This window comes from Arachis ipaensis, chromosome B2 (genome assembly GCF_059453495.1).
Source record: "Arachis ipaensis isolate K30076 ecotype BB chromosome B2, ASM5945349v1, whole genome shotgun sequence".
NCBI lineage: Eukaryota > Viridiplantae > Streptophyta > Magnoliopsida > Fabales > Fabaceae > Arachis > Arachis ipaensis.
The window spans coordinates 10,867,604-10,887,121 of record NC_142437.1 but is presented as its reverse complement, the minus strand read 5'-3'; the positions used below and the strand labels follow the sequence as shown (position 1 = coordinate 10,887,121).

At 36.3% G+C, this 19,518-nt stretch overlaps 1 pseudogene; it reads right to left on the bottom strand.

Annotated features, from left to right (window-relative positions):
• Positions 1–4,334: 4,334 nt before the first annotated feature.
• The window catches only part of LOC110268700 (putative pectinesterase 55), a 35,626-nt pseudogene continuing 20,442 nt past the window's right edge, over positions 4,335–19,518 (bottom strand).

Below are 19,518 nucleotides of genomic sequence, written 5' to 3'. Positions count from 1 at the left end.
TTTTTTTTTTCAAATTATTAAAATTGTTGATGTGATATTATTAGAATAAAAAAGATGGTTTAAATTTATTATAAAAGATGTTGGTATCAACAATTAAATAATACATATGTTTATACACAAATTACAGGATAACTATTTAATGGCTGATATAAAAAGTATAACAATTTTGAATGAGGATTTGATACCTCCAAATGAATAAATTAAACTAAAAAATTATATTTAGCGACAGTTAACAATATAAAAAGTATGAATTTCATAAACTTTTAAAAATGATTTGATCAAAACTAATAATTTAAAAAAAAAAAACATTATGAGAACTTCTAACACCATTTTAAATAGAATATAACTCGTAATTTTTTTTATTTGATTGGATTATCAAAAAATTAAAGTTAAAAATACCTTGTTGTTGAGTTACTCAATTTTAGAGCATTATTAACCATGGAAATTAATTACTTAATCTTTTATTTTTATGTGGAAATTATTGTTAAAACACTTTGAGCATTATCCTAAGAATAATGTGTGTGTGATGATTGATTTAATTTATATATAGTTTTCTATGGTATATTTTGGTGGTTGAGATTTTGTGATGTGTTAGTTGTATTTTATAAAATTTGTAATTTGTAGGTAATTTTTGATGAAAATGTCAAAAAGATTAATTATGAATAAAAAGAAACTTGACTTTTCTATTTGAGTTGAGGCTAATACAAATCATCTAAAAAAAGGCTTGAAACTAAGGCTTGAAATAATATGTTTTCTCATTTTTTTATATCAAAAATGTTATTTGTATGTAAAATTAGTCATATATATATTATTTAATTTATTTTTATCAATGTGTATTTTATATTTAAATATATATTATATAATAGTGATTAATTTTATCGTATATCTAGCATGGTTTTTTTTTTTAAAAATAAATAAATACGTTTCCATTTGTTGGATTATGACGTTATTGTGGGTCTGCTTGCAGCATAGACCAATAACTAATGAAAAATTTATTTTGAAAAAAGGACAAATAGGTTTTTCACTTTTTGTCCCGTTGATATTTTCATTCATAACCATTGAAAAATGTTTTTAAGGTTCTAACTTTCACAAAATTCGGACAGATCCCTCGGTCAACAGAAAATGCTTGTCACGCGTACATGTCACCTGAAAAACTCTCCTCTCACGCGTCGTATGGAAAACTTCCCTACGCGTCGCCATGAATTTAACAATACCTCGTTTCTTCGTGAATTCTCCACTTTGCATTTTTTTTTTCATTTCTTTCAAGCCATTCTTGCCTTCAAAACTTTAAATCACTCAAACAAACATATCAAGGCATCGAATGGGAGAAAAGTGAGAATGATACAACCTCTACATGATTAAAGAAAGTTACAATGATGAAACTGTTAGTAACATTTTTCGTCAGTTTTCTTTTATTTTCTTTTTTATTTTTTGCATCATCATAGTCTTGCATTATACATCAAAATGTTAATTTAGTATTCTTTTATATCGTACTGTTATTCCTGCACTCTCAATAAGTTTATTCTTAATATTATTTTGGAATTCAACGTTTATGATTATATTATTACCTATGATTAATTTTTTATTTAATTTATCTTTTTTAATAAGATCATAATTTATATTATAAAAAAATTACACTAAAATATAGTACACGAGAATTACAATTATAAAAGAGAATACTAAAAATATTTATCTTGACAATGATGGAAATAAATCCAAAAGTTTTTTATGATATTTTTATATAGATATGTTTAATACTCTTAATATTCTTTTTTAGTATGCTATAATTTTATTATTATTATTCTATACAAAAAAATAATAAGTAAGAAATGTATATAAACAAAAAAAACACTAAACCTATGTTTGATGCTTCAAACGCTAAGCTAAACACACCCTAAATTGCTAAATTTAATTTACTTTTCTATCATTCGATGCCTTGATATGTTTGTTTGAGTGATTTAAAGTTTTGAAGGCAATAATGGCTTGAAAGAAATGGAAAAAAAAAAAAACATACAAAGTGGAGAATTCATGAAGAAATGAGGTATTGTTAAATTCATGGCGACACGTACGCGTGACCCACGCGTACGCGTGAGAGGGAAGTTTTTCACACGACGCGTACGCGTGACACACGCGTTCGCGTGAGATGGAAGTTTTCCAGGCGATGCGTACGCCTGACACACGCATACGCGTGACAAGCATTTTCCGTTGACCGAGGGGCTGATTCGTCCGAGTTTTGTGAAGGTCAGGGACTTAAAAGTATTTTTCAATAGTCAGAGACAAAAATGTCCGCGGGACAAAAGGTTAGGGACCTATTTATCCTTTTCTCATTTATTTTACATGGAGGTAGATTTATTTTTTGGTCTAGTATTAATCTAGTAATAATTAAAATATTCCAGCTTCATTTAAATTTTTAGTTAATGATTTTTTTTAATGATTATGTGTCTACGCATTTAATTTTATTATTGACCCCTGTTTTTAAATGAATTTTAAAATAATATCTATTATTAATTATTAATACAAAAATATCTAAAGTGTTTTATATAAATAAAAAAAATACATTAAGATATTTACTTAAATATTAATAAAAAATTATCAAGATATCAGTATAATTTATGTACAACACTCTTTGTATTTTTTTTTATATATCATATCTTCGTGTATGTCTAACAAATATTTTAAATTAGTGTACTCATATTTTATGTGTCTATACGTCATAAAACATATTTAAAATATGAAAAGAAATTGAAATAAATTAAAAGTTTGAGATATTTTAAAATTTATTCCAGAACTAAAAGTATTTAAAAAGTAACTAATATTATGAACTAAATAATAGGGTAATATCCTCAACATAAAAAATGAGCAAGATTGAAACGAAGATGTGGGTATCTTTATGTTTTATTGTAATGTCATATTTAGTAGAAATTGAGTAACAAATCATATTTGAGGAAGAAAAATGTGTGTTAGAATTTTAAAAGTGAAAATATAAAGAATTTGTTTGGATAAGTTTTTAAGAAAATATATTTTTTGAGTTATTTTTTAAAAAATTATTTAAAAAAGTAAAAGTTATTTTATGTTTGGATATTTCATATAAAAAGATATTTTTATTTATCAATTATATTTAAGTATAACGATATAAATGTATTTTTTGTTTATTTATCACGTGAATTTTTTTTAAAAGATGTAAATTGTAATTTTTTTAAAAAGGTATTTTTTTTGTTTGTCTAATACTTTTATTTTTACTATTAGAAATTTATCAAATAAATCTAAAAACAAAATCTTTTAATAACAAAATCTTTTTTTTATCAACACTCAAACAAGCACAAAGCTAGAATCGTCAAATGGGCAGACCTATTTAGGCCCAACCCATTTAAATCCACTTCATTCGCAGATCATAATTTTTCAGCTTGGAATGTTTATGGTCAGGTTGATGGGTTAAATGGACTAACTCGTTTACTCTTTTATTTTATTTTTTAAAAAATATTTTGACAAAAAATATCACTTTTAGATAAAAACTTTAAATAAAAAGTTTTTTTTAGTTAGTGAGTTAGATTTTTGGGTCGGATCGAAAAATATATCGACTAAAAGTGCAACTTTTTAAAAAAAATATTAAGAAAATAAACGGGTTACCTGTTTAACCCTCAGGCTAGCAAAATTTTTTTTCTTCGAATTAATCAAACTCAACCCATTTAGTCTGAAATTTAAACAAATTTAATTTTAGAGACAAATTTCGTCTATTTAAATAAATAAATGGACTGACTCGATATATTTGATCCATTTTAAGGCTGAGCACATATGAATAAATATTTATAAAATTAATTCTTAAAGTTAATAATTTTTTAAAAATGAGTAATCTCAATTCTCAATAGCAAAGTATTTCTAACTTTAATTTTCTAATAATCTAACTAAATAATAAAATAATAAAGAGTTATATTCTATCTAAAATAGTGTTAAAACTATTGATAATGTTGTTGTTCTTTTTAAAATCGTTGGTTGTGATGAAACCATCCTTCAAAATCTATGAAATTCATACTTGTCATCATGTTAACCATCTCTAAATCCAATTTTGTTATCCAATTTACTTAGGTATCAGAATTTGGTCCAAAATTGCCATACTTTACAAACATAATGTTATTCATAATTTTATACGATTGTCTAATCAGAATCATGTATTTACATAACAATTTAATACATAACTATAATTTTTAAAATATTATGAACTAAGTCACATTGACATTGTTGCTTTGAATTTAACATGAGTTAATAATGTTGTTAATAAGATGATTAGTATAGTAATAGAGTTTTATTCATGTTGAGAGTAATCCCATTATTCCCAACTAGGGTTGAATAATGTTGGCTATGTTTGTGTTGTAGAAAAGAACTCTAGCATAAGGTCTCCAAGGCCTTTCCAAGAAAGTAGAATCATTTCAAAGACATTGCAATTCTTGAACACAAACTTATTTAAATTCTATGAATTTGTTCTCCCTTGTACGGTTATATATCCTACAAAACCCTTTTTCTAACGCCTCTCCAATCACATTTATACTACACCTCTGTCATTGCCAATACAACCATAATACATTTAAATAATCAACAATTCTCATTCAATCCATTTTTATTTTGGTGGAGTTTATGATAATTGTAGTTATAATAGTTACTATGACTAAACAATCTTAACATTATTTAAAAAATATTATTAAGATTAAATTCATATATTTTTTATATGAATTTTACATTAAATTTTAAATTAATTTTTATGATATATAATTCTATAAATATTTATGTGACATTTTATAAGATTTAAAATAAAATTAAACTAAAACTAAGTATTAAAGATGTTCTTGCGACTAAAAAAATGTTATTTTAACTGAAATCATAGACACAATAGTATGCACCTTTTATATTTCAATAAAATTCAATTACCTCAAATAATGACTAGCCAGCACCAAAAATAAAATCAACAGCACTTTAAATGGTATAAAGTTTGTAGTAATGTCTTCTTTGATTGTCCCATAAAGTGTCTTGCAATCCAAAGAATTCAACTCTATAAAAATAAGACTTGTTTCCACTTATAAATGCAGCTACAGGCAGGAGCCGTGGGGTTTGTATTTAGGCCAATTCTATGTTGTCTATGAGTTAGTGTCTAAATTTTGTCTAACTTACTTTTTGTAGTAAGTTTTAATTTTTTTAAAAATTATTTATTGTTATATCTTTTAAATTAAATATTATTTTTTAACCTTTTTTAGTAAATAGGCACCACCTTTTAGGCACCATAGCAATCACCTTGTATTTATTGGATTGTTGTATGTATTCTATTCCAAAAAAAAGTAAATATGAAATTTCTCAAAATATTTGAATTTATTTTCTGAGAAATTATTTTATAATTTAGACAATATCTTATTAATTTTTAAGATATTTATTTTTAGCTTTGTAACACCCTAATATTCAAATCCTTATACTCGAGTCATAAGTCAATGATAATAAGGTGGTACGACTCTAAAGGTGAATTTTTAATACATAGTTTATAAGTATAATTGAAAGGAGTATTAATCAAGAAGCCTGAAAAGGAATAAAAATAAAATCGTGAATTCGTAGCACTCACGTATTGACAACTAAAAGATAAAGCGTGAAGTCGAAAGCGATATACAGATAAAGGCATAAAGGAGAGTAAGAGAAGGACAGTATATAGATATATAACATAAGTAAATAGCCACTAGTCGCAACTCGCGAAGTTTAGGCCGGCTAGGGTATAATATAAAATTAGTTGACAACAATATCTCCTAATCTCTCCCAAAAGAAACATAAGAGCCTCTATAAGCAAGTTTTCAAAAGGATTAAATACATAGCATGAGTTCTTTAAAAACAAAAGCAAAGAGAATCTAAGCAAAAGTAAATAAGAAATCTTAGAGGTCCTCGCCGTCTTTCAGACAAACCACAGCTCACCATTGAGCACCTGGACCTGCATCTGAAAAACAAGAGATATATACGGAATGAGAACCCCCGACCCATGGGTTCCCAATACGGTAAAGGTGCCAAATAAATACAATGTATTGTAATAAAAACTCACTAAGCATCCTAAACTTCCTTTCACCAAATATTCATCCTATCTTCTCGCTAATCCATGAATAGGCAACTGTCATAAGGGAATGCTAAATCTGATTCATGTTCCTTATGCTTCCCAACTTTCTAACCCTCCAACAATTCACAATCAGAATTATAAACGAAACCATCTGTCTCAGCAATTCTATATCATTACCTCATATCCTTACCTAGAGCAAGTGAAATCACTTCACTGCATCTGCCCAGGGAGCTCAATTACCTCATTTAATAACCATCATCATTATTCAATTACATCATCAACTCATCTCATCAAGAACAGCCCTCAGCATCAACCGACACCAGTATGAGGGACCTCTCAGTTGTACAAACACAAATAATACAGGCAAGTAATATAAAATAAGGTACAAGTAGAACAAGTAACACATAATTAGGTAACATAACATATATGATATAGCAATCCAAAGTAAATAGGCAAACCCAAACAATCCAAACATATGCAAATGATGTATGTCTACCCTATGGCTGATGATATCATCTGTCGGTTATCAAGCCAACCTGACGTGTCCGGTAGCTAACCCAGGCACAGTCTCTCTGTTGCGCCTTATTACCATTATAGGGAATACGTGCCCTGTCACCATTAGAAAGTATATGAGCCCTGTCACCATTAGAGGGTATATGTTCCCTGTCACCATTAGAGGGTATTGGTGCCCTGTCACCCTTACAACCAGAGAGAAAACACAAGCATACTCACATTCAAACATTTTCCATCATTATTCATTTACCACATTCATTCATAATCACTCTTCATTATTACCAATTCTCAAACAATGATCCGGAGCAAGCGGGACGAACCACGACCCTTGCTACTACCCAGGTATCACAAATACATATTCATTCATAATCACTCTTCATTATTACCAATTCTCAAACAATGACCCGGAGCAAGCGGGACGAACCACGACCCTTGCTACTACCCTGGTATCACAAATACATATCCATTCAAAACTCCATAATTAAACTCATTTATCATAATTCTCCTTTCCTATCTCATACCCGGAGCAAGTGGACAACGCCACTTCCTACTACCCGAGGTCACACGTCACATTCATTTTCAAATCAACATTTCTACACTTCATCAATCACAATTCATTACTCCAAGTCTTTCTTCATCAACAAGTTATCACATTTCCTAGCCTCTTCTCATTACTAGGCATACTATATAAATTTAGGACTTAAAGGATGAAAATGGAGGTTTAGAAGTCTGAAATTCGGCTTTAAAAACTCAAAAATCAAATTTTGCTGAAAACGGAGTCAAGCGTGCGCGTCGCCCACACGCACACGTGGGAAACGGAGAAAAGCGGGTGACGCGTAAGCGTCGCCCATGCGCACATGTGGAAAGTAGAGGGAGGGTGATGCGTGCGCGTCAGCCACGCGTCCGCGTAGATACGTTTTATGCCCCTCGCACAAAACCGGCACGCTACCATCACAACTCTTTGGAATTTATACCACGCACTGCATCAATACAACGATGCGTATGCGTCGACCAGGCGCATGCTTGAGAGAGTAAAAATCGTGAGTGACACGTGCGTGTCGGCCATTCGTGCGTGTCGGAGTACATTTTATAAAAAATTTTACTAAGTTTAAAAAGCTGCAGGATTACATTTTCAAACTCGAACCTTCTGACGGGCATAACTTTTTCGTTTCAAATCATTTTCCACCCGTTCTTCGAACGGCATAAACATCTCGGATCCAATTTTATTTCTAAATAGATTTGTTACAAAACAGGGATCCGGAGTCCAAGTTATGCTCCGTTAAAATAGACCAAAATCACAACTTTCGTAAAAACCAACAAAAACTAAATTTTCAACACAAACCAATTTCAAACCTTTTCAAAACCAACCAAAACTTACCAAAATCAACCTCAACCCTCCTCAACTCATATTTTCAACATCCTCATTAAATTCACAATCCACCACTCCACCATTTTAACCAATCTCAATCAAATAACTCAATTTCAAACAAAATACCATATCATATATTTTATTCCACATCTCAAGTTCCAACAATACCAATTCCATCAACCCCCAATACATATAAATCCATATCATCATACACAACCCACATGCATTACCAATAAAGACATCAATTCCTCCCTCAAAACTAATAACCACATAATCCATACAATCTATTGTAACCAAACAACAACAATCACAATTCCATTCAATCTCATATGACATCACACAATACACACATCACTTACCTTTCTTATCTCTTTCTGGTCTCCGGCCCAAGATTCACGGCCTCCGGCCCAAATTCACAATTTAAATGCATATTCCACAAACTAATATTCATTACCCAATTTATCAAATTCCCAATCCAATCATTAATTTACATTATATATCAACTATACATATTAGTACCAACCATTTACATAATCAAAACTTAATCCTAGGGGCATCTAGCCTAGGAATTCTCATCACACCACACGGTACTTAAATAAAACTTAAACCGTACCTCTTAGAGCCAAACCAATTGATCCTCTTCTTTGAAAGTCTCCACCAACCTTAGCTCCAAGCCTTACCAAAGCCCCACAAGTAATATCAATCTTCCAATTGTGCACCAAAATCACCCAATACTCTAACATATCAATTTTCGCACTTATAATCAATCTAGGGTTCATGAAATTGATAAATCACAAGGGTTAGAGGGTTTCTTACCTTAACCCACTGTATTTTATGATGAACATCACCAATGACTCATATTAGAGCACCCCTAAATAACCAAAATCACAAGATTTCCTCAAAACCCAAATCAAATTTGAATTTAAAGAGAAAAATGAAAACTGGGCAGAAGACAATAAAATACTCACCACAAAACTTAGATAAAATTGTAGAGGATGAGAAGAGTGATGCGTGATCGCAAACAGCTCGTCAATCGGAGTTCCGGAGAGAAAGTTATGGTGATTTAAAGTTTGGGAAGTTAGGTTTTCTTTCTCTCTTCTCTCTATCCGCCTCCTCTCTCATTCTCTAGGGTAAATGAGCTGAAATGCTCATAGCTAGTGTTTATATATGTTGGGTCTTGGGCCCACTTAGGCCCGGTTCACTTGGTTTAGTTCGTTAGTCCAATTTTGGGCCAAAACCATTAAGATTAGAGTTTTAAATCGTATTTTAAATATTTCTATCTTCCCAAATTATAAATTCTTATTTCTTAAAATTATTCACTTCTAATTAATTTTCTCAGCCACAGTATCAGACAGATCGCAGCCAGTACTGTCGGTCAAATTTTTAGTGCGCATTTTTATTCAGAAAATTATGTTTTCTGACTCAAAAAAATTCACTGAATCCAAATATCATATTTAAATTATTAAATTCCGATTGCTAAATTTTCTAACTATATTCGCTCCTATTTAATTTATTATTTAATTAATTATGGTTTAACCAGATCTTACATTCTACCCCTCTGACAAAAATTTTCGCCCTCGAAAATTCCATCCGCCACCACGAGTACGTGAGCGTAGTCTGCCTTTATATCCAACGCATAGTAGTCCCAAGGTCTTTTTACTCAGCGCGCTTCCATTGTCGCACTCTGATTCCTTTATCTCCGAGGATCTCGATCATTCGTCCAACGCCGAACAACAGCCTCGTTCATTACTTTCATCATCTCATCAACTCACATCTTATTAAATCTCAAATCATGTCATCAATGATATCACCATCATCATTAATCATAGTCATCATCCCACATCATTATAATCAATCAAAAATCATCACCATACCTTAATCATATTCCATCACTATCCTCTCTCTCTGTCAAGCCAATTACCACTAATCACAGCTCAACTCCAAGCATAACCTCCAGACTTACTTTCTTATTCCCAAACCCTCGAATTTATATATAAATTGTTGTTTTAAAGTCTTTGACTAATTAATCAAAACTCTCTTCAGTTTTTAGAAATCAAATGAGTTTGAAATAACAAGTTAACAAAATCATAAGAATCCGATTTTCTTTAATAATCTATAAAAGCATTTGAAACACATCTCTTTTCTTAAAGTTACTCAAATAAAAATTCATTTTCAAAACCATAACCAACAACACTCTTTCAAATTCTTGGAAAAATTTCGACAGCACCTCCCCTAAAAATTGGAGTTTGCCACCCGTCACAGGTCCTGTTCATACCCTGGGTCGAGCTATCTGACCCGGGATGTTTAGCAACAAGGCGACCGACCTCTTCAGGTCAGATTATCCGACCTCTTCTCAAAGAGCTCGGCCAAACCGATAGGAAAGCCCAAAGAAGGGCCCAAAATCAAGGAACACGACCCAAATCCTAAGGCAGCCCAAGCCTACAGGAATAAGGGCAGTTCCCTTGAAGATAAGATGACCTCACTCAAAGATAAGATAAGATAAGATAAGATAAGATAACTAACTTATCTTATCTAAAAAGGTCACTTCTCACCATTATAAATACACTGGAGCACCTAGGTATAACTCATACTCTGATTCTACTAAAAATCCTACTTAATACCCTTGCTAACTTAGGCATCGGAGTCCCTTGCAGGTACCACCACCCTCCGGTGACAAAGGATTAGCAGCATAGCCAGTCCAACAAGTCGGACGCGACAACTCTGGCCGTCACACACCAACCGGACATGTCATCTCTGACCAGTACAGAAGATCTTGTCCGAGATTAACCTACAGTTTCAGGTAACCTTCGGAACATTGGCGCCGTTACCGGGGACCTGGAAGTCATCCCATCACCATGGCGGATGACCATGACAACGACCACGATTCAGATCTAGAGGATAGAATGCCGCACAAAAATGCGGACACCACACCAAAGGATACTCCTCAACTTAACAACGAAAAGAATTCTCCAAGCACGGGAGCCATGGAGGCACTTCAAGATCGATTAAAAAAACTTGAAAAAGAAGCCCTACATCAGCGAGAGGCCGAGAAAAACCTACAAAGGAAAATAATGCGACGCCGTGAATTAGAGGACAAACTCCTAAAACTCGAAGCCGATCTCAAGGCCAAAGCTAATCAACCCTCTCATGAGGATAGCTCTCGTAAGGACCAAGATCCATTTATCAAGGAGATCATGAAGACTAAAATCCCAAAGGACTTTAAACTCCCGGATATGACTTTGTACGATGGCACTATAGATCCCGGCCATCATCTCAGCAATTTCAGAAGTAGAATGTACCTCACCGACGCCTCAGACGTTGTTCGCTGTAAAGCTTTCCCAACCACTTTAACAAAAACAGCAATTAGATGGTTCGACAATCTACCTCCTCGGTCCATCACAAGCTTCGATGACTTAGTGGTGCACGAATTGTGAATCACACTTTTCACAACGCGTACCACTAACCAGCAAGTGCACTGGGTCGTCCAAGTAATACCTTACGTGAGTAAGGGTCGAATCCCACGGAGATTGTTGGTTTGAAGCAATCTATGGTTATCTTGTAAATCTTAGTCAGGAAGTCAATTATGTTTATCAGCTGAATTGTGAATAACCAAGAGAGCATAAATTAAAGGTTACTTGATGTGCAGTAATGGAGAATATGTTGGAGTTTTGGAGATGCTTTGTCTTCTGAATCTCTGCTTTCCTCTGTCTTCTGATTCACGCACGCACGTCCTCCTATGGCAAGCTGTGTGTTGGTGGATCACCGTTGTCAATGGCTACCTTCCATCCTTCCAGTGAAAACTACGCTCACGCGCTCTGTCACAGCACGGCTAATCACCGGTTGGTTCTCGATCCGGTTGGAATAGGATTTACTATCCTTTTGCGTTTGTCACTAACGCCCAGCCTTCAGGAGTTTGAAGCTCGTCACAGTCATTCAATCCTTGAATCCTACTCGGAATACCACAGACAAGGTTTAGACTTTCCGGATTCTCATGAATGCCGCCATCAGTTCTAGCTTATACCACTGAGATTCTGATTAAGAGATCTCAGAGATACTCATTCAATCGGATATAGAACGGAGGTGGTTGTCAGGCACACGTTCATGGTTTGAGGAAGGTGATGAATGTCACAGATCATCACCTTCATCACAGTTAAGCGCGAATGAACATCTTAGATAGGAACAAGCGTGTTTGAATGGAAAACAGAAATACTTGCATTAATTCATCGAGACACAGCAGAGCTCCTCACCCCCAACAATGGGGTTTAGAGACTCATGCCGTCAGAGAATACAAAGTTTAGATCTAAAATGTCATGAGATACAGAATAAGTCTCTAAAAGTTGTTTAAATACTAAACTAGTAGCCTAGGGTTACAAAATATGAGTGGACTATGATGGATGATGCAGAGATCCACTTCTGGGGCCCACTTGGTGTGCTGGGGCCCACTTGGTGTGTGCTGGGGCTGAGACTTTAAGCAATTCACGTGCGGAGGCCATTTGTGGAGTTGAACGCCAGTTTTTATGCCAGTTTGGGCGTTCAACTCCAGTTTTTTATCCTTTTCTGGCGCTGGACGCCAGAATTGGGCAGAGAACTGGTGTTGAACGCCTGTTTACGTCGTCTATCCTTGTGCAAAGTATGGACTATTATATATTGCTGGAAAGCCCTGGATGTCTACTTTCCAACGCAATTGGAGGCATGCCATTTCAAGTTCTGTAGCTCCAGAAAATCCACTTTGAGTGCAGGGAGGTCAGAATCCAACAGCATCAGCAGTCCTTTTTCAGCCTGAATCAGATTTTTGCTCAGCTCCTTCAATTTCAGCCAGAAAAATACCTGAAATTACAGAAAAACACACAACTCATAGTAAAGTCCAGAAATATGAATTTTTCCTAAAAACTAATAAAAATAGACTAAAAACTAACTAAAACATACTCAAAACTATATGAAATTATCCCCAAAAAGCGTATAAAATATCCGCTCATCACAACACCAAACTTAAACTATTGCTTGTCCTCAAGCAACTAGACAAATAAAATAGAAGACTAATAGGTTGAGAAGCAATAATATCTCAGAGTTTTTGATTGAAGCTCAGATCCTAATTAGATGAGCGGGACTAGTAGCTTTTTGCTTCTGAACAGTTTTGGCACCTCACTTTATCCATTGAAGCTCAGAGTGATTGGCATCTATAGGAACTCAGAATTCAGATAGTGTTATTGATTCTCTTAGTTCAGTGTGATGATTCTTGAACACAGCTTCTTTATGAGTCTTGGCCGTGGCCCTAAGCACTTTGTTTTCCAGTATTACCACCGGATACATAAATGCCACAGACACATAATTGGGTGAACCTTTTCAGATTGTGACTCAGCTTTGCTAAAGTCCCCAATTAGAGGTGTCCAGAGTTCTTAAGCACACTCTTCTTTTTGCTTTGGACCTTGACTTTAACCGCTCAGTCTCAAGTTTTCACTTGACACCTTCACGCCACAAGCACATGGTTAGGGACAGCTTGGTTTAGCCGCTTAGACCAGGATTTTATTCCTTTAGGCCCTCCTATCCACTGATGCTCAAAGCCTTGGGATCCCTTTTATTTGCCCTTGCCTTTTGGTTTTAAAGGTTACTGGCTTTTTCTGCTTGCTTCTTTTTTTTTTTTTTCTGCAAGCTTTGTTCTTTGCTGCTTTTTCTTGCTTCAAGAATCATTTTTTTGATTTTTCAGATTATCAATAACATGTCTCATGTTCATCATTATTTCAAGAGCCAACATATTTAACAGTCTTAAACAACAAATTCAAAAGACATATGCACTGTTCAAGCATTCATTCAGAAGACAGAAAGCATTGCCACCACATTTAACTAATTAGAATTTCTCTTATTAAACTCGAAATTTTATTGCCTCTTATTCAAAAGATCTACTATTTTATTCATGTTTACTGATGATGAGAAAAATAGACTATAACTTAATTGGGGATAAAATCAAACTAGACACTAATTACTACTAATGATCATGTAATGAAGACACAGACATAGATAAGCACTTATCATAGAGAAAACGAAAAACAGAGAAAGTAAGAACAAGGAATGAGTCCACCTTAGTGATGATGGCATTTCCTTCTTGAGGCACCAATGATGTTCTTGAGCTCTTTTATGTCTCTTCCTTGCCTTTGTGGCTTGATTCCTAGTGATTTTTGGTATTTCTATCCTCAGTTGCTTCCAATAATTATGTGGAGGGAAGTGCATCCCCTGAGGTATCTCTTGATTTGCAGCCACATGTTCTACCACTGAGCTATAGATCCTTTACATAATTGTTTTACCACACCAAACTTAGAATGTTGCTCGCCCTCGAGCAAAAGAAGAAGAAGAAGATGTGGAAAGAAAAAAAACTAGGATTATGAGGAGGGAAGGTGGGGATCCTATGGGGTCCACAGATCTTGAAATGATCCTGTGAGGTCCACAGATCTTGAGGTGTCAAGGCATTTACATCCCTGCACCAATGTGGACATGCAAAATGCCCTTGCACACAACTTTGGGCGTTCAACGCCCATTTACTAGCCATTTCTGGCGTTGAACGCCAGAACCATGCTTGTTCTGGGCGTTCAGTGCCAGGATGTTGCCCATTTTGGGCGTTCAGCGCCAGAACCATGCTCTGTTCTGGCGTTGAACGCCAGACAGGTGCTTCCTCCAGGGTGTGATTTTTCTTCTGCCGTTTTTGATTCCGTTTTCAATTTTTAATATTTATTTTGTGACTCCACATGATCATGAACCTAATAAAACATGAAAAATCATGAGAATAAATAAAAATTGGGTTGCCTCCCAACAAGCGCTTCTTTAATGTCTTTAGCTGGACTTTGCTGAGCTTTTAATCTAGCTTCAGCCTTGAGCATTCTTGCTCAGTGTTGCCTTCAAGATAATGCTTGATTCTCTGTCCATTGACAATGAACTTCTTATCAGAATCAATATCTTGAAGCTCCACATAACCATATGGTGATACACTTGTAATCACGTATAGTCCCCTCCACCGGGATTTCAGTTTCCCGGGGAATAGCCTGAGTCTAGAGTTAAACAACAGAACCTTCTGTCCTGGTTCAAAGATTCTAGATGACAGCTTTCTGTCATGCCACTTTTTTTATTTTTCTTTATATAGTTTGGCATTTTCGAAAGCTGTGAATCTGAACTCCTCTAGCTCATTTAGCTGGAGCAATCTTTTTTCTCCTGCTAATTTGGCATCAAAGTTTAGGAATCTGGTTGCCCAGTAGGCCTTATGTTCCAGTTCCACGGGCAGGTGACATGCCTTACCATACACCAGTTGGTATGGAGAGGTCCCTATAGGGGTCTTGAATGCTGTTCTGTAAGCCCACAGAGCATCATCCAAGCTCCGTGCCCAATCCTTTCTACGGGTATTTACTATCCGTTCCAGGATTCTCTTTAATTCTCTATTAGAGACTTCAGCTTGCCCATTGGTTTGTGGATGATATGGAGTGGCCACCTTGTGGCGAATTCCATACCGAACCATGGCAGAGTAAAGATGTTTATTGCAGAAGTGAGTGCCCCCATCACTGATTAACACTCTAGGGACACCAAACCTGCTAAAGATATGTTTCTGGAGGAACTTCAGCACTGTTTTAGTATCATTGGTGGGTGTGGCAATAGCCTCAACCCATTTTGATACATAGTCAACTGCCACCAGAATATAAGTGTTTGAGTAGGATGGTGGGAAAGGTCCCATGAAGTCAATTCCCCATACATCAAACGACTCTATTTCCAAGATTCCTTGTTGAGGCATGGCGTAACCATGAGGCAGATTACCAGCTCTTTGGCAACTGTCACAATTACGTACAAACTCTCGGGAATCTTTATAGAGTGTGGGCCAATAGAAGCCACATTGGAGGACCTTGGTGGATGTTCGCTCACCTCCGAAATGGCCTCCATACTGAGATCCATGGCAATGCCATAGGATTCTCTGTGCTTCCTCTCTGGGGACACACCTACGGATGATTCCGTCTGCACATCTCTTAAAGAGATAGGGCTCATCCCACAAGTAGTACTTTGCATCAGTAACTAATTTTTTCTTTTGTATTCGATTGTACTCCTTGGGTATGAACCTTGCAGCTTTATAGTTTGCAATATCGGCAAACCATGGTGCTTCCTGAATGGCAAATAGATGCTCATCAGGGAACGTCTCAGAGATCTCAAGAAAGGGGGGGGGAACGTCCCTTCCCTTGGCTCTATCCGGGACAGATGATCAGCTACTTGGTTCTCTGTCCCTTTTCTGTCTCTTATTTCTATATCAAACTCTTGCAGAAGCAATACCCATCTAATGAGCCTGGGTTTTGAATCCTGCTTTGTGAGTAGATACTTAAGAGCAGCATGGTCAGTGTACACAATCACCTTTGATCCTACTAAGTAGGATCTGAACTTGTCAATGGCGTAAACCACTGCAAGTAATTCCTTTTCTGTGGTTGTGTAATTTTTCTGGGCATCATTTAGAACGCGACTGGCATAATAAATGACATGCAGAAGCTTGTCATGCCTCTGTCCCAATACTGCACCAATGGCATGATCACTGGCATCACACATTAACTCAAATGGCAATGTCCAGTCTGGTGCAGAAATGACTGGTGCTGTGACCAGCTTAGCTTTCAGCGTTTCAAACGCCTGTAGGCACTCTGTGTCAAACACAAATGGCGTGTCAGCAGCTAGCAGATTGCTTAGAGGTTTTGCGATTTTTGAAAAATCCTTTATAAACCTCCTATAGAATCCTGCATGCCCCAGAAAGCTTCTGATTGCCTTAACATTGGCAGGTGGTGGTAATTTTTCAATTACCTCTATTTTTGCTTAATCCACCTCTATTCCCTTGTTTGAGATTTTATGCCCAAGAACAATTCCTTCAGTCACCATGAAGTGACACTTTTCCCAGTTTAAAACTAGGTTGGTTTCTTGGCATCTTTTCAGAACAAGTTTCAGGTGATCAAGACAGGAGCTGAATGAGTCTCCATATACTGAGAAGTCATCCATGAAGACTTCCAGAAATTTTTCCACCATATCAGAGAAAATAGAGAGCATGCATCTCTGGAAGGTTGCGGGCGCATTACATAGCCCAAAGGGCATCCTTCTATAAGCAAACACTCCAGATGGACATGTGAATGATGTTTTCTCTTGATCCTGGGGATCCACTGCAATTTGGTTGTAGCCTGAATAGCCATCCAAAAAGCAGTAATAATCATGACCTGCTAGTCTCTCTAGCATCTGGTCTATGAATGGTAAAGGAAAATGATCCTTTCTGGTGGCTGTATTGAGCCTTCTGTAGTCAATACACATGCGCCACCCTGTAACTGTTCTTGTAGGAACCAGTTCATTTTTTTCATTATGAATCACTGTCATGCCTCCTTTTTTTGGGACGACTTGAACAGGGCTCACCCAGGGGCTATCAGAAATGGGATAAATAATCTCAGCCTCTAGTAATTTGGTGACTTCTTTCTGCACCACTTCCTTCATGGCTGGATTTAGCCGCCTCTGTGGTTGAACAACTGGTTTGGTGTTATCCTCCAATAGGATTTTGTGCATGCATCTAGCTGGGCTTATGCCCTTAAGGTCACCTATGGACCACCCAAGAGCTGTCTTGTGTGTCCTTAGCACTTGAATAAGTGCTTCCTCTTCCTGTGAATTTAAAGCAGAGCTTATGATTACTGGAAAAGTGTCACCTTCTCCCAGAAATGCATATTTCAAGGATGGTGGTAGTGGCTTGAGCTCTGGTTTAGGAGGTTTTTCCTCTTTCAGAAGAAAGTTTAGAGGCTCTTTCATGTCCTCTGAATCCTCCAAATCAGGCTGAACATCTTTAAAGATGTTTTCCAACTATGATTCGAGACTCTCAGCCATGTTGATCTCTTCTACCAAAGAGTCAATGAGATCAACTTTCATGCAGTCTGTTGATGTGTCTGGATGCTGCATGGCTTTGACAGCGTTCAACTTAAACTCATCATCATTGACTCTCAGGGTTATTTCCCCCTGTTGGACATCAATGAGGGATCGTCCAGTTGCTAGGAAGGGTCTTCCTAGAATGAGAGTAGCACTCTTGTGCTCCTCCATTTCCAGCACAACAAAGTCAGTGGGAAAGGCGAATGGCCCAACTCTGACAATCATGTCTTCAATCACGCCTGATGGGTATTTAGTGGAACCATCAGCAAGTTGGAGACATATCCGGGTTGGTTTAACCTCTTCAGTTAAGCCAAGTTTCCTGATAGTGGATGCAGGTATTAGGTTGATGCTTGCCCCAAGATCGCATAAAGCTGTCTTGGTGCAATCACCTTCTAATATGCATGGTATCAGAAAACTCCCAGGGTCTTTAAGCTTTTCAGGAAAGCTTTTCAGAATGACTGCACTGCATTCTTCAGTGAGGAGAACTCTTTCTGTTTCTCTCCACTCCTTTTTATGACTCAAGATCTCTTTCATGAACTTGGCATAAGAAGGTATTTGCTCAAGTGCCTCTGCAAATGGAATCTTTATTTCAAGAGTCCTCAGATAATCTGCAAAGCGAGCAAATTGCTTATCCTGCTCCTCTTTCCGGAGTTTTTGAGGATAAGGTATCTTGGCTTTATATTCCTCAACCTTAGTGGTTAAAGAAGCCTTTTTAGAGGGGTTGTTATCAGCACTTGTGTGTGTCTGATCCCTTACTGGCAATTGAGTACCAGAGTCAGAAGCTGGAGTGACGTTAGACGCCAACTCACTGTCTGTTCCTGGCGCCTGAACGCCAGAAATGTGCCCATTTTGGGCGTTCAACGCTGGATTCTGCGCCAGATTCTTGCCCATTTCTGGCGTTGAACACCAATCCTGCCTTGTTTCTGGCGCTGAACGCCAGTTTTGGGCATGGTCTGGGCGTTCAGCGCCAGCCTTCCACCCATTTTCTGGCGTTTTAGTGCCAGAATTATTTTTCCCTGGGCTCTTACTGTCCTCAGGTGAATCTTTGGTGGGTCGCTCATTTCTTGAATTTTTGATGCCTTGAGGTGGGGTATTTAATGTTTTCCCACTTCTTAATTGAACTGCTTGGCATTCTTCTGCTATTTGCCTTGATAGCTGCTGCTTTGTCTGCTTAAACTGTTCGTCCATATGTATGTTAGCTATCCTTGTCTCCTGTAGCCTATCTTTGAATTCAGCTAGCTGCTTTGTTAGAAAATCCAATTGCTGATTGAATTCAGCAGCTTGTTTTACAGTACTGAATTCAGCAGTTACTGTTTTAACCTCTTCATTCATGGAAGGGTTGCTGCTTAGGTACAGATGCTGATTCCTGGCAACTGTATCAATGAGCTCTTGAGCCTCTTCAATTGTCTTTCTCATGTGGATAGATCCACCAGCTGAGTAATCTAGAGACATCTGAGCTCCTTCTGCAAGCCCATAGTAGAAGATGTCTAACTGGACCCACTCTGAAAACATTTCAGAGGGGCATTTTCGTAGCATCTCTCTGTATCTCTCCCAGGCATCATAAAGGGATTCATTATCTCCCTGTTTAAAGCCTTGGATGTCCAGCCTTAGCTGTGTCATCCTTTTTGGAGGGAAGTATTGATTCAGGAATTTTTCTGTC